Raw genomic sequence first — 13,098 nt, forward strand, 5'->3', positions numbered from 1 at the left:
GATTATGTTTTTGTGCTGGACTTCAAGGATTTGGGGTATGATCTGTCACTGGGTGGCTCTTTTCTGATGGTGGCTATTAGGGTTTCTCTATTCCTATTATTTGTATGTTAAATTCTTTTCCCTTATTTGAAAATTTTTCAACTACTATTTCAGTAAACATGTTTCTTATGCCATCTTTGCTGTCCTCTGTTTTTGCACTAACTCCAGTTAATCTGAATTTAGTCTTCTTTGTGTAATCTAGAAGCTTTTGGATTCACTTTTCATGTTCTCTTTTTGTTTTTCAGATATACTGCATAATTTGGTCACCAGCAACATCCTGTCTTCTAGTCCTCTTACCCTGTCCTCACACTGGTCACTTCTTATGATTAAACTTCTTATTTAGCAGAAGTTTTAATCTCTTATATTTCTATTTAGAACCTTTGTGGAGGTAGAGTCTTTCTATGTAGTTCAAGCTGACTTTAATCTCACTATGTAGCCTAGGCTAGCCTGGAACTTGCAGCAATCCTTCTGCCTCAGCCTTCCAAGTGCTGGCAATATGGCAAGTGAATTCATTGAGAATGGCATTCACAAGAGACTGAAAGAGCAGGAACAATCAAATCTTTATTGAACGGGCTGATGGACGGTCTCTAACCAGGAGCCAGAGAAGATGCCCACCCTGGCCTGAGTCTCATCTTGGTTTAAGTACATTTTAGGTTCCCATTTTAGGTTTCCATATTACCATTACCTCATTTTTTGGAATCTTACAAGAATGTCACACAATTATCACAAAGTTTACTTATTTCAGAAGCTGTTGGACAGCCAGATTCCAGATGACCATTGCAATTTAACTTTTAGCCTACTTCCCCATCTATTCTGTTTGTTCTGTTACCATTTTATGACTCTATTTTCCCTTAAGTGTGTTGATAACTGACCAAGGGGCCTGGGGTGAAGAGTGGGGTCAACCACAGTTTACGTGAACTTCTTTTAATATGGAGTTAAAAAAGAAAATGGAGTCTCTCTTGCCCTCTCACTGGGATTACAGGTGTGTGTCACCATACACAGCTCATTATTTAGAGGCTTTTTGTGGACTCTGCTTCTTCTCAGTGGCCATCATGCATGGCTTGCATCATTCTGTTGAAGTTCTTTGAGTTGTTTATTATTGTATTCTTTAGACTTACTGATCCTTTTATTTGGGTCCAATTTCTGATTACTTATGTCTTCTGTAGCTTGCCAAATGCCTGACTTATTTTGTTATCATCTCTGATATTATTTTGAATATTCAGTGTGTATGGCTTTTAATTTTTTTACCCTTTCATCTTGAGTTTCATTGGCTTTACTTCTCATGTTTCTATTTTTGTTTGTTTATTTTTTGTGCAAAGTCTTGCAGTTTGATTATAGTGGAAACCTTTGTTTCTAATATGGGGACCTCTCTAGTTGAAGTCTACTTTTCAGTGGTGTCCGCTGTGCATGGCTCTAAATACTGGCCTTTGCTTCTATCCCAGGAGCCAAGTTTTCCAGGAATGGGCCACGGTATTGTTACTGACTTCAAGAATGTTCAGATATTATCATCCTGAAAATCAATTAATGATAATAGCTCTGTCATTTTGGCTATGGTAATAAAATCATTAATTATGGCATCAAGTACGAACTGATCATGATAAACCCTAAGGACCAGTAAGGAACCACCTTTTCCAATGGAAAAGATACCTATAAGTGTAGTCTGAACACTAAGGCAAAGCAAATGTTGACCTATAATTGAGCTACACTAAATATCTATTACATGGAACCATTTTACTTCTACTAACAATGGGACAGTATTCAACAGGAAAAGCATAAATGTAACTACCTGTCCAGAAATTTTTATTTGTTATTTCTTAATTGTTTTTGTCTTTTTGAGAGAAGGTCTCACTATGCAGTTCAGGTGGGTCTTGAATTCACTTTGTAGCCCACACTGGCCTCAAACTTGCAAGGATCCTCTTGCCTCCACCTCCAGAGTGCTGGGATTACAGGTGTGCACCACGACGCCCCACCTAGAAATTTTTAAAGATTAGTAGTTATACTAGTAAAGTAGAGAGGGTATGGAACCAACAAATGATAAAAGCAAAATTTGAAAAATTAATCCTTGTGATAAGAGAAGGAGTAGAAAAAATTGAGGTAGGGTGTTCTTTAGGAGGAAAAGGAAATAAAGACTGATGGAAAACAGTCATAGGAAAGAGCAAACAAGAAAAAGAAAGACACAAGAGAACAAAACTAAGAAATGAAAAAAAAAAATAAGGGAATGAGCTGAAAAGGAACAGAATAGGAGATAAACTAAAAAGGGAAAAACAGAATGAAGAAAACCTCAAATCTCCAAAAAAATCAAATGAAAGAAAGAAAAATAGTGCGAAAGAAGATTGAGTCAATGAAAAAATTCCTGTGTTATTGAACAAATGGCTTCCTTCTAAGATCTGCAGTCTTGGGATTCCACCAGTCACGATTTTCTACCCTGAGCTGTGGAGTCTGAGGGTGCTTGACATGACCTTCCTGTGCCAGGGCCCCTCTGTCCTGTCCACCCAGAATGCTGTTAGCAGGGAAGTCAAGATGAGTCCTTGCTCCCTCCAGTACACAGAGAACATGAGCAGCCCCCTGGTCTCTGCCGGATATAAGCTGCAGGGTAGGGGCTCGAGTGGAATGCTGGACTTACCGTCCACAGCGCTGGGACGTGGTTGCTCCCTTCTCTTTTCTGGCATTGTTGTCATCCAGGATCAGGTTGGTCAGTCCTCACCTGCACTGCCCAGTGCCAAGGAGCAGCAAATGGAGAGCTGCCTTGGACTACGCTGGGTGGTGGCACCCTTTTGTCGGGGGCACAGCTTGTCTGAAAGGGGTCTACTTGCTTACACGGGGAGGGGACACTCTTGTCCTGTGCGAGCCTGCTTACTCATGACAGGGAGGTAGGTGCACAAGCGTCTGCTTGGTTGCACACAAGAGGGGTGCTGCTCTTCTGGTGTGGGTATTGATCTTCGGGAGGGAGAGCACTGCTTGTTCAGTGTGCACCTTCTTCCTCACTGATTAGAAGTTTCTGGAAATTATAAAAATTTATATTTTATTACAGAATAACAATAAGTTATTGTCTTAACACATTCATGACTGGGCCATAATTCATACATTTCGCTGCCAGGTGGCTCTGATGGGAATTTGATCATTTCTTATAGCTTGTACCACTGGTGGCACAAGGTGACCCACTTCTCAGGGGGTTTTTGATTATAGTTGTGGAAAGAAAAACGTTGATTTAGAAACAAGATGTCATCATAATACACTTCCTTAAGAAAAGTATTGAAATGGTATACAAGTTGTAAGGCAGATGATTTGTGGTACAGCAGATGTGTATTGTATACACCAGCAACTGGGTATGTATTTGTAAGACCTCCTAGCTAAAATTTAGAGAATTAATTAATGATAATCTATTTATGAACATAAATAGATTTCTTTCAATTTAATGAAACAAACTCATTGATTACTGTAGTATTTTTAATTGGTATGAATAGTATTAATTAATATTTACATTTGGTCAGTAATTACTTAAATTCAAGCAACTAAATTTCCTCCATTTATAGACTTTATTAATGTTATTAAAAAGACTGATGAAAGTGATTAGATCCTTTCTACCACCAGTAGTACAAACTTCCCAATGAGACAACCATGCATGTATCAATGGTGATTCAAACTGTTGGGAATGTATTAAAATAATGATTTCATCTTGATGTATTTTTATTTGTGAACTAACGGCATATTTGAGGCTAGTGAAATTTAAGAAATTGAATAATTCCAGATTTTAAAGCACTCTTATGACTTTCTGCCCTGACAATATTTGTAGAGAAAAACAACTCCATATTCCAATCAATTATTATGAAATTTTTACAAAATTAAACTTCTGAGTGAAACCTGGGTTATTTCTGGCAAGAAAATTATTTCTCTGATGGAAAAGGTTCTTTAAGATCCTAGCTCAGAAACAAAAGCTAAACAAAACCATATGATATGGCATAAAATCTACTAATGAGCATACGAAGTTACAGCAGAAGGGAGAGTGAAAAGCAGGCAGATGTAATGAGGGATTCAAAAATCATAACTGCTATCACATCTGTGGGTATTTTGAGGTCTTTTTAATAAATATTGACTCAGAATAAATCTATTTTCCCACAAATGACTCAGGTTTCTTTTTCTTTGTTGCGGAGTAGTACTTCCTTGTGTATAAAAACCACGCTTTCTTTATCCATCCACCTGGTGATGGACACAAGGCTACTTCCAAGTTCTAGGAACTACGGATTGTGCCGCTGTCAACATAAGTACGTATATATCACAGCAATCCGTCATGCTTAGCTTGTATAACTCGATGGTCTCTCGGTGGTCCCCGGGAGAAAACGGCGAGAGAATTTAGAAAACAAAGACAAGAGATAATAGCCGGGATCAGGTGGCGATCCTCTCTCCTGAGCAGAGAAGGGGCACTGCCCCCAAAACAGTAGAGCGTTTATTTATACCCTCCAACGGTTGGTTAATTTCCGCCTGGCTGCCCAGCCACCAGTTAACAAGTTACAATGGCTTGTTTACTCCGAGGAGCTCCCGTATTCTCCCGCTGGCTTCATCCTGCACCTGTAATTATTTTCCAGTTTCAGCGGCTCCCAGCATTACCAATTTCTTGAAGATATCTGCAAGTGGAGTAGCTTGGTCAAATAAACTACTGCTAGTTTTTGGACGAATCTCCACACTAATTTCCACAGTGATCTCATTAGCGTTCCCTTTGCCCCAGAGCCTTTGGTGTCAGTTGATTTCTGGATTTAGTCATTCCTTCTGGAGTAAGATATAATTCAAGTGTCATTTTAACTTGGTACTTTTAAGGTCTAGAGGTGTTGAAGATTCTTCATATAGCTATTGGTACTTCTTTTTCCACGGAGTATCTATTCGTTTCACTTGATCGGTTTTTGTTCGGGTCCATTATTGTGTGTTCTGGGGTTCTTGATATATTCCACATATTAGTCCTTTGCCTGAGGAGTGACTGGCATTTTTTTCTAGTTTGTAGGCTATCTTTTCACCGGATGTGATTGCTTCCTTTGCTGTACAGCTTTTCATTTGATATAATCCCATTTGTGGATTTTTGTTATTGCTTCTTCTCCAGTGATCATTCTATGCACAAAGTCCTTGCCTATATCTATGATCAAAAGTTTTTCCTATTTTTTCTTCCAATTAAATGTTTCTCTTTAATATTTATTTTTCTAATCTATTTTTATTTTAGTTTAATACATGGTGGTATATCTGGTTCTAGATTTAATCTTCAACGTGTACAGCCAGTTTTTCCAACACCATTTCTCGAAGAGTTTATATTACCTCCAAAATACATTTTCTAAATCTTCTATTCTGTCCTATCAATCCATATTTTCATCTTTGTGACAGTAGCACACTGCTTTTGTCACTGTTGCTTTGTAATACAGCTTGAAATGTAGGATTGTGATGGCTCCTACTTTGCTCTTCTCCACGTTTTGTTTTTCTGTTCTGGGTCTCTTCTGATTCCACATGAATTTTAGGATTTTTATTTTGAGTTCTAGGAGGAATGCTATTGGTGTTTCAGTTGGGATTGCCTTAGAACTATATACTAGTTTTGATTGTATGGCTATTTTGACAATATTAGTTTTGCATATCCAGGAAAAACGTATATCTTTCCATTTTTGAAAGTCCTTGTCAATCTTCTTTTTCAGAGTATTATTTTGTTTGTTTGTTTTTGTTTTGTTTTTTTTTTCCGGTACTGGGAATCAAATTCACGACCTTGCACTTGAGAGGCAGGTGCTGTGCCGCTGAGCTAAATCCTCAGCCCCTATTATTTTATGTTTAAGAAAAGAAAATAACAATGATGAAGGCAAAAACAAAATGATACAAAAACATTAAAAACAGTACAGGATTCCAAAACAAGATGATAGGAATTAACAATGACTGTTATATTACATATTATTATCTTCAACGAAGTTGCTTAGATTATCAGATGTAAGGCTGCAAGATTGATCAAACAATTAAAGACAATAACAATTAATAAAAAAGCACTAGAAATGATACAGAGTTTCATTAAGCAAGGTGGTAGGAATACAGCAATTGTTATATTGCATACTGTTGTCTTCAAATTAGTTGTTCCAATTACCAGACATAAGCATGCTAAATTGGTCAAGGGAGAAAAAAAATTTAATCATTAACTGTTCCCTTCAAAATTTAAGCAGTAATTGTTCTTTTCAATAAACCAATAGACATCAGCAATACACTTATTTCAGCTATTCTTGTATATATATTCTTTTTCTCTTTTAATTTTTTAATTTTAAAGATAAAAGAACCAAAACATATTAACAGATACACAAATAAAGCAATCTAAAAACAACAAAAACAATACAGAATTTCTGACAAGGTGATAAGAAATTAACAATGGTTGTTGTATTACATATTGTTATCCTCAAATTGGTTACTCAGGTAAATAAATATAGGCATGTTAGAGTATTATTTTTAATAGAAGTCTTTCACTTCCTTGTGAAGTTAATTCCTAAGCATTCAATTTTTCTTGAAGGTACTGTCAATGGTATTGTTTTCTTAATTTCTTTCTCAATGGATTTATTATTGGTGTTCAAGAATGCTATTAAATTTTGTGTGTTGATTTTGTTTACTGCTATCTTGCTAAATTTGTTCCTTTGTTCTATAGATCTTTTGGTGGAACTTTATGGGTTTTCTGTGTAAAGGATCATGTCTTTGGGGAATAAGGACAATTTGACTTTTTCCTTTCTAAAACATATCCATTTTATTTCTCTCTCCAGTCTGATTGTTCTGGCTGGAGTTTCAAGTACTGTACTGAGAAGAAGTTGAGATAGTTCAATCCTTCCCTTTTTTTCTGGTTTTAGAGAAAAAGACTTCAATTTTTCCTATTTAATATTATGTTGGTAACAGGTTTGTTTTAAACAGTTTTAATCTAATAGAGATAACGTCCTTCTATACTTACTGTCATCAGAATTTTATCATTAACTGATGTTGGATTTTGTCAACAGATTTTTCTGCATGTATGGAGATGATCATATGGTTTTTGTTCTTAATTCTCTTTGTGTGATATATTATATTTTTTGACATGTTTGCTGAACTATCCATACCCCCTAGGATGAACCCTCTTTAGTCAGAACTATATTCTTTATTAATGTTCTGCATTCTATTTTGGCAGTATATTTTGTGACCATTAATGAGACTTGTCTATAGATTTCTCTTTCAGTTGCGTTTGTCCGGTTTTGCAATCAAGGTAGTGATGGCTTCCAGCAATGAGTTTGGTAGTACTCCTTCCCTTTCAATTTCATTAAGGAGTTTGTGGAATAGTAGTGTGGAGAATTCTCTAAAATTCTTGCAGAATTCAGTGCTGAGTTCATTATTCTGAACATTTTGTACTTTCTAAATTTTTTAACACCTCAATTTCAATGTTTGTTTTTGGGTTATTCAGAATGCTTATGTTTTCTAGGTTCAGTTTTGATAATTCGTGAATACCTAGGAAACTTCATTTCTGCTGGGTTTTCCAATTTATTGAGTACAGATTGTCAAAGTATTTATTAGTAATCTGGATTTTGGCATACTCCATTTTTTTGCATTTTCCTTTCTAATTGCATCAATATGGGCCTTTTCTTAATTTGTAATATTTTAGTATATGTGCTGCTGAATCAAGCACACTTTATTTGTAATATTAGATAAGATTTTGTCTATTTTGCTTTTTCTCTAAAGAACCACTTCTTTGAATCATTGGTTCTGGATATTTTTTATTTTCAATTTCATTAATTTTTGCTTTCCCCTTTGCAATTTCTTTCTTATACTCCTTTGAATTTAAATTTTTCTTGCTTTTCTAGGACTTGAAGTACATCACTAGTTTATTTATGTGAGCTTGCTTGGTTTTTCTTTTTGTTGTGGTGGTTTGTTTTTGGTTTTCCTAATGTAGACATTCATAGCTATGAACTTCCCTGTTAGGACTATTTGCATTGCCACCAGTAGGTCTTCATGTATTGCACTGGAAGTATCCTTTGATTCTAGGAACTCATTTTTTTCTTAATTTTTTCTGTGACCACTGATTATTCATGACTGTATATTGTAATCTCCATGTGTTGGCAGAATTCCTAGGGTTTCTTTTGCCACTGATTTCCATTTTCATTGCACTATAATCTGATAATATGCATGGGATAATTTTAGTTGCTTCATCTGATAATTTGTGGTATATTTTGGAGAAAGTTCCATGTGCTGCTGAGAAGAATGTGTATTCTGTTTTTGGGTGGAATACTCTTTGTGTGTGTGTGTATATATATATACATATATATATATATGTATATATATATAATATAATCCATTTGTTAGAAAGAATGTGTCAATTCTGATATTTGTTTGTTGATCATTTGTATAGTTTATCTGTTTGTTTGAGATAGTGGGGTATTGAGGACTCCCAGGATAATTGTGTTGATCTTTATCTGATATTTTATGTCTAATTTGTTTTTTGAAGGTGGTTACATTGGTGTTTGGCTCATTTGTATTTATAAATGTTTCTGCCTTGTGTATTGTTCCCTTAACTAATATGTGTTGACCTTCTTTGCATTGTCGGACCAGTTTTGACTTGAAACTTTGTCTGCAAAAAGACACCTAGTCCTGCTTGCTTTCAGGTTTTGTTGTATGCCATATGCTTCCCTATCATTTGATTTTTAGCGTGTGAAGTTGTTTTCTGATTATGTGTGTGTCTTTTATATAGCTTACCGCTTGGTTTTGTTTTTTGATCCAATCTGCCAGTCTGTTTCTTTTGTTTGGTGAGGTAATAATACAGACCATCATGGTGCTCTTATGTGAGTGCTGAAACCTGCTCTACCTTTCCTGCAAGGTGCAGTCAAAAGAACCTATCCTAGGGCTGTGTTTACTCCAGCTGCTTCTACTTTTCATGTCCCTCCATGAGCTCCAAGTCTCAGGTTTTTTCGTGTAAGTTGTGGCCTGTAGAGGCCTCTCTGTCCATATAATCAGGCTGTGACAACTTTCTCTGCTGAGGCGCATCTGTGATCACATCAGTAGGTGGAGAAAGCCAAAAGCTCGCTCATCTTTGTGCTGGATGTGGGTAGTGTGATGGTGGGCTGAAGCGGTCCATGTACTGACCACACTTTTGGGTTCAGCTCCTTCTACAAACCAAGAACCACCAGTCCGGATCTTTCCCTGTGCAGGGCAGGATCCTCTCGTTCTTTCTAGCCTGAGATTAAGCTCCTCAGGGCATCTTGTCCAGACTGCACCCTCTGTGACTTTATTTTGTGACCAAACTACATGCTGTGGTTGAGTGACCCCAGAAACCACGGTGTGTGATTGTTATATAGTTCGTTCTTCAACAATTAACCACTTTCCCAAATTACTCCTGTTTAAACACTTTCAAATATGGCTGGTTCTACTATATATTTCTTCTCTAACCCAAGCCTGCTCTGGAAGGAGTTAATTTCAGAATAAAGTGCCACGCTGCTTTCTCAGTGCACAAGAACTGTGAGCTTTTAATGGGGCTAATGCTGCTAATGCTGCTTCTCCCCAGAGCTGCTGACATAGTTCTGGCTCACCGTTTGTTACCAAAGATACAACCTCCACCTGAGAACCGAGGATAGCTTTCCAGGCTGCTTCGTTCTTTTCCTTGCATTATGCTCAGTTTCTCCAGCTTCTCTGTAATTTCTAATTTTGCTCTCAACTCCTTCTTGATTGCCAGGTATCTACTTCATTTTTCCTTCACACTGTTGTTTTCCTGATGTCTGATTCTAGATCTTAAAGAGACTGTATTTTGGTGCCAGTCTGGCTACATCACTCTTATTCTCTCAGTCTGTTTCCTCATCTTTGTAATGGAGATATGATCGTTCATACACAGTTTTAAAATATCCAGAGAAGTTTAGTCACTTAATAAGCACTGTCTTTCCTCCCCTATCCATGGAAAACAGATATAGCATATGTTCAAATATCTAAATCTGTTTATAATATTCTTAACAATAAATTAAATGGTCTAAAAGTAGTCTGCTTAGTGTCTCTGATGGGTTATTGTTCATACATCTGTGGTGAAGTTAATAGGTAATTCCCCAAATAGGGTAATTTCCCCTATATTGTCAATGGGGAAAAACATTTCATTGCCAGGCACTTTTATGAAGACTGCCATTGGAAAGTGACTTCGAGGCCTTGCTATTTTTTGATAGAACACAGTCTGTTACCAAATGCTTCTCTTCACTCTTCCCCACCACCACCCCTTCTTCACGAAGAAATCTCAAAGGTGCTTTTCTTCCTGACGACTACTCTTACTATCACTGCTCAGCAAGAAGCTTACTGCTTTGATTTCTACGGCTCAGAAATTATATCCGGCACTGACCAACACTCTTCTCAGCTATGCACATTTGAGCAGCATCTTCTCTTCTCAGTACCAGATCAGACATTTTTCGGGGTAAAGGCTGCCTTTATTATTATTCCCCCACCATGTAATTAACTCCCTGCCTTTTAGTTTGTTTTCTTCAGACGTTATTGTGGAATGGGAGGTCTTTAACATCAGGAAGGGATATAGTAAATACTTTTTTATATTTTTCTACTAGTATTGAGCTAATGGAATTTTGTAAAGAGTCACTTAGTAATTTGAAAAGTATTATATAGAAGTCATGAGATTTGCATGGATTCCTTATAACTGGGACAACACTTCACAAACATACTTACCCATGAGGTGCACAGTTACTGAGCATCTACTATGTGCAAGACAAAACAATATGTATTTTATATTTATAATAAACACCGACTTTCTTTTTTTATTTTAAAAATAAAAGGAGGAAAACATTAACAGACAGACAACCTTTCACAAAATAGCAAAAGAACAGTATAGACAACACAGAGTTACAAAGTGGTAGGAAATTAACAATGCTTGTTGTATTAAATATTGATATCTTCAAAGTGGTTTCTCATGAACACAAATAGAGACATGCAATACTGATCAATCAAGGACTCACTGACAGTTTTTTTCAGCAAAGAAATAGAAGAAAGCAGATCAACTATGTTAACTATCCTGTATATACCTACATACATAACAACAAATCCCAGGATATTTTCCACAGGTAAGAGTTAATATAGTTTACTTGCTAAGGTTATATCACCACCAAAATATAACAACTAGTTGATTAAAACATTTCCAAATAGGATTTGAGCTGTTAGTGGAATGAGAAGACATTTTACATCTGTTGGCAAAAGTCATGGGCACTGCAGCCGTATAACATGCCAAAAATATCTACTGAACAGTCCATGTCTGTGCCTTTCATTCTGCAGTAGAGTTGGCAGAATGGATACTTTCAGTCCTTCTGAGCTAGTGATGGAACAAATACACTCCTACATCTGCAGATATGTGATTCTAGGCTTTGTGTTGAATTTGGTATCTAGTGCCAGCTGTCCATCACCTGAGGTGATGGTAAAATATTACTTATTCTCAAAAGAATGCTCTATATCAAAACCATGCTACTGTTAATAAGGCTTTGATTTTAGTGACTAAGTGCCAAAAACATTTTAAGCACTGTGTTATCCTTCCCATCAATTTAGATCAGCCAGACATAACATATGTGAGAAGTTATCTAAATGTTTCAGCAACAAAACTCAGATGATGAAAGCTTTGCCCTCACTAGGCAGCATCCAGTACTGATCTCCCAGTTGCTCTTGTTCTCCCTTCTTTATTGTCAAATCTGAAGCACATGACTCTTGTGATATCTGCTGGAATGGTACGGCATTATTGTTTGGGATTCACCATATGTCTCTTTGATGTCTGACCCAGTAGGTAGCTTGGCGAAATTTCAGTTTGGCACTTATTATTATGAGGATTTTGATTTTTCCCCTTGCTTCTGGTTCTATTCATGCTGTATCATACAGACTCATACATAGCCATCTTTGATACCAAAGAGAATCACAAGAAGTCAAGCTCTTATAACTGGATCCTTCTCCCCCAAATACTTGCTACTTGAGGGAACTGATATAGTGAGTCTACCTAGTTTAAAACACTGTCTTGGTTACTTTTCTCTCTTTTCTGAGGCAAAGTACCTGACACCCAAAATTAAGGAAGGAAAGGTTTATTTACCTTACGGTTTGCGGAAGTTTCAGTCCATACTTGGCTGACTCCAAGGCAGAGTGGCACAGGGCAGAGGGCAATTGTTCATGGTGGTGGAGAACAGCAAAAGCAACAAGAGCAAAAAGGGGGCAGTGGCAGAGAAGAGCAAGCCTCTTTTCCTTCCTTATTTTGTAAGCAGGCTCCTCCACCCAGGGGGGGTGTAGCATTCACATAATCTCCACGCCCTCCTCTTGCTCAGGCTCAGGATGCATAGAAAGTAAGCACCCTGGCTCCCTGTTGAGTCACATAGTTAGCCTTCTAAACTTCTCAAATTGACACAATGAACAACCTTCCAGAAGGGTAAGGGCGTGTCCTTCTCACCCCAGGATGTAGTACTGCTGAGTCACTTACACAAACCTCTAGACTCCCCAAGTTGACACAATGTAGCGACCATAACAAACACAAGCCTTCCTCATTCTGCTTTTGAGAGCTTTCATTTAAAGACAATACACATAGTTGTGACTATTGTGCTGATTTGAGCACAAAGAAAGAACAAAGAAAAGGATGGAAATGAGTATAATGAGCATGTGGATTCAGTCTCCTTATTTTTCTGTGGATTAGTGAAGGTAGGAAAGGTATATATATATATATATATATATATATATATATATATATATATAGTCTGGTTCTCAGGCTCTCTGAATTAAATGCTATGTTCTTAATTGAGCATCTCTTACTTCCTATATTTATTATATTAGAAGTTATGCATTCTATGAAATACATTAAAAACAACAAATTTCATAATCATCGCAAAAGTCAAGTCACAATTTTGGTAAATATGAATGACTAAGCTGATCTGAGAGATTCCTTATTCTCCGTCAGATACCATTGTCAAGGACAAAGCTAGACATTAACTAGAGTCAAGAGGTTCGAAAGAGGATGTAGACCTTGGTAGCCAGGAGCTGAAGTTTCAAGCACTATATGGGAAGGTACCTCTTTTTTTTTTTTTTTTTTTTTTGGTTTTTCTCCGG

The 13,098-nt window shown here is 36.8% G+C and overlaps 1 long non-coding RNA gene across 1 annotated transcript; it reads right to left on the minus strand.

Moving 5' to 3' along the window:
• Positions 1-1,976: 1,976 nt before the first annotated feature.
• Positions 1,977-12,130, minus strand: LOC106147817. Its single transcript, XR_001232794.1, has 3 exons — positions 12,098-12,130; positions 2,663-3,037; positions 1,977-2,009 (listed from the first exon to the last, which is right to left on the minus strand). It is a non-coding gene; the product is annotated as an uncharacterized LOC106147817 (long non-coding RNA).
• Between the last annotated feature and the right edge of the window lie 968 nt (positions 12,131-13,098).

This window comes from Chinchilla lanigera, unplaced genomic scaffold (genome assembly GCF_000276665.1).
Source record: "Chinchilla lanigera isolate Chin_1 unplaced genomic scaffold, ChiLan1.0 scaffold00010, whole genome shotgun sequence".
In the NCBI taxonomy this organism is placed as follows: domain Eukaryota; kingdom Metazoa; phylum Chordata; class Mammalia; order Rodentia; family Chinchillidae; genus Chinchilla; species Chinchilla lanigera.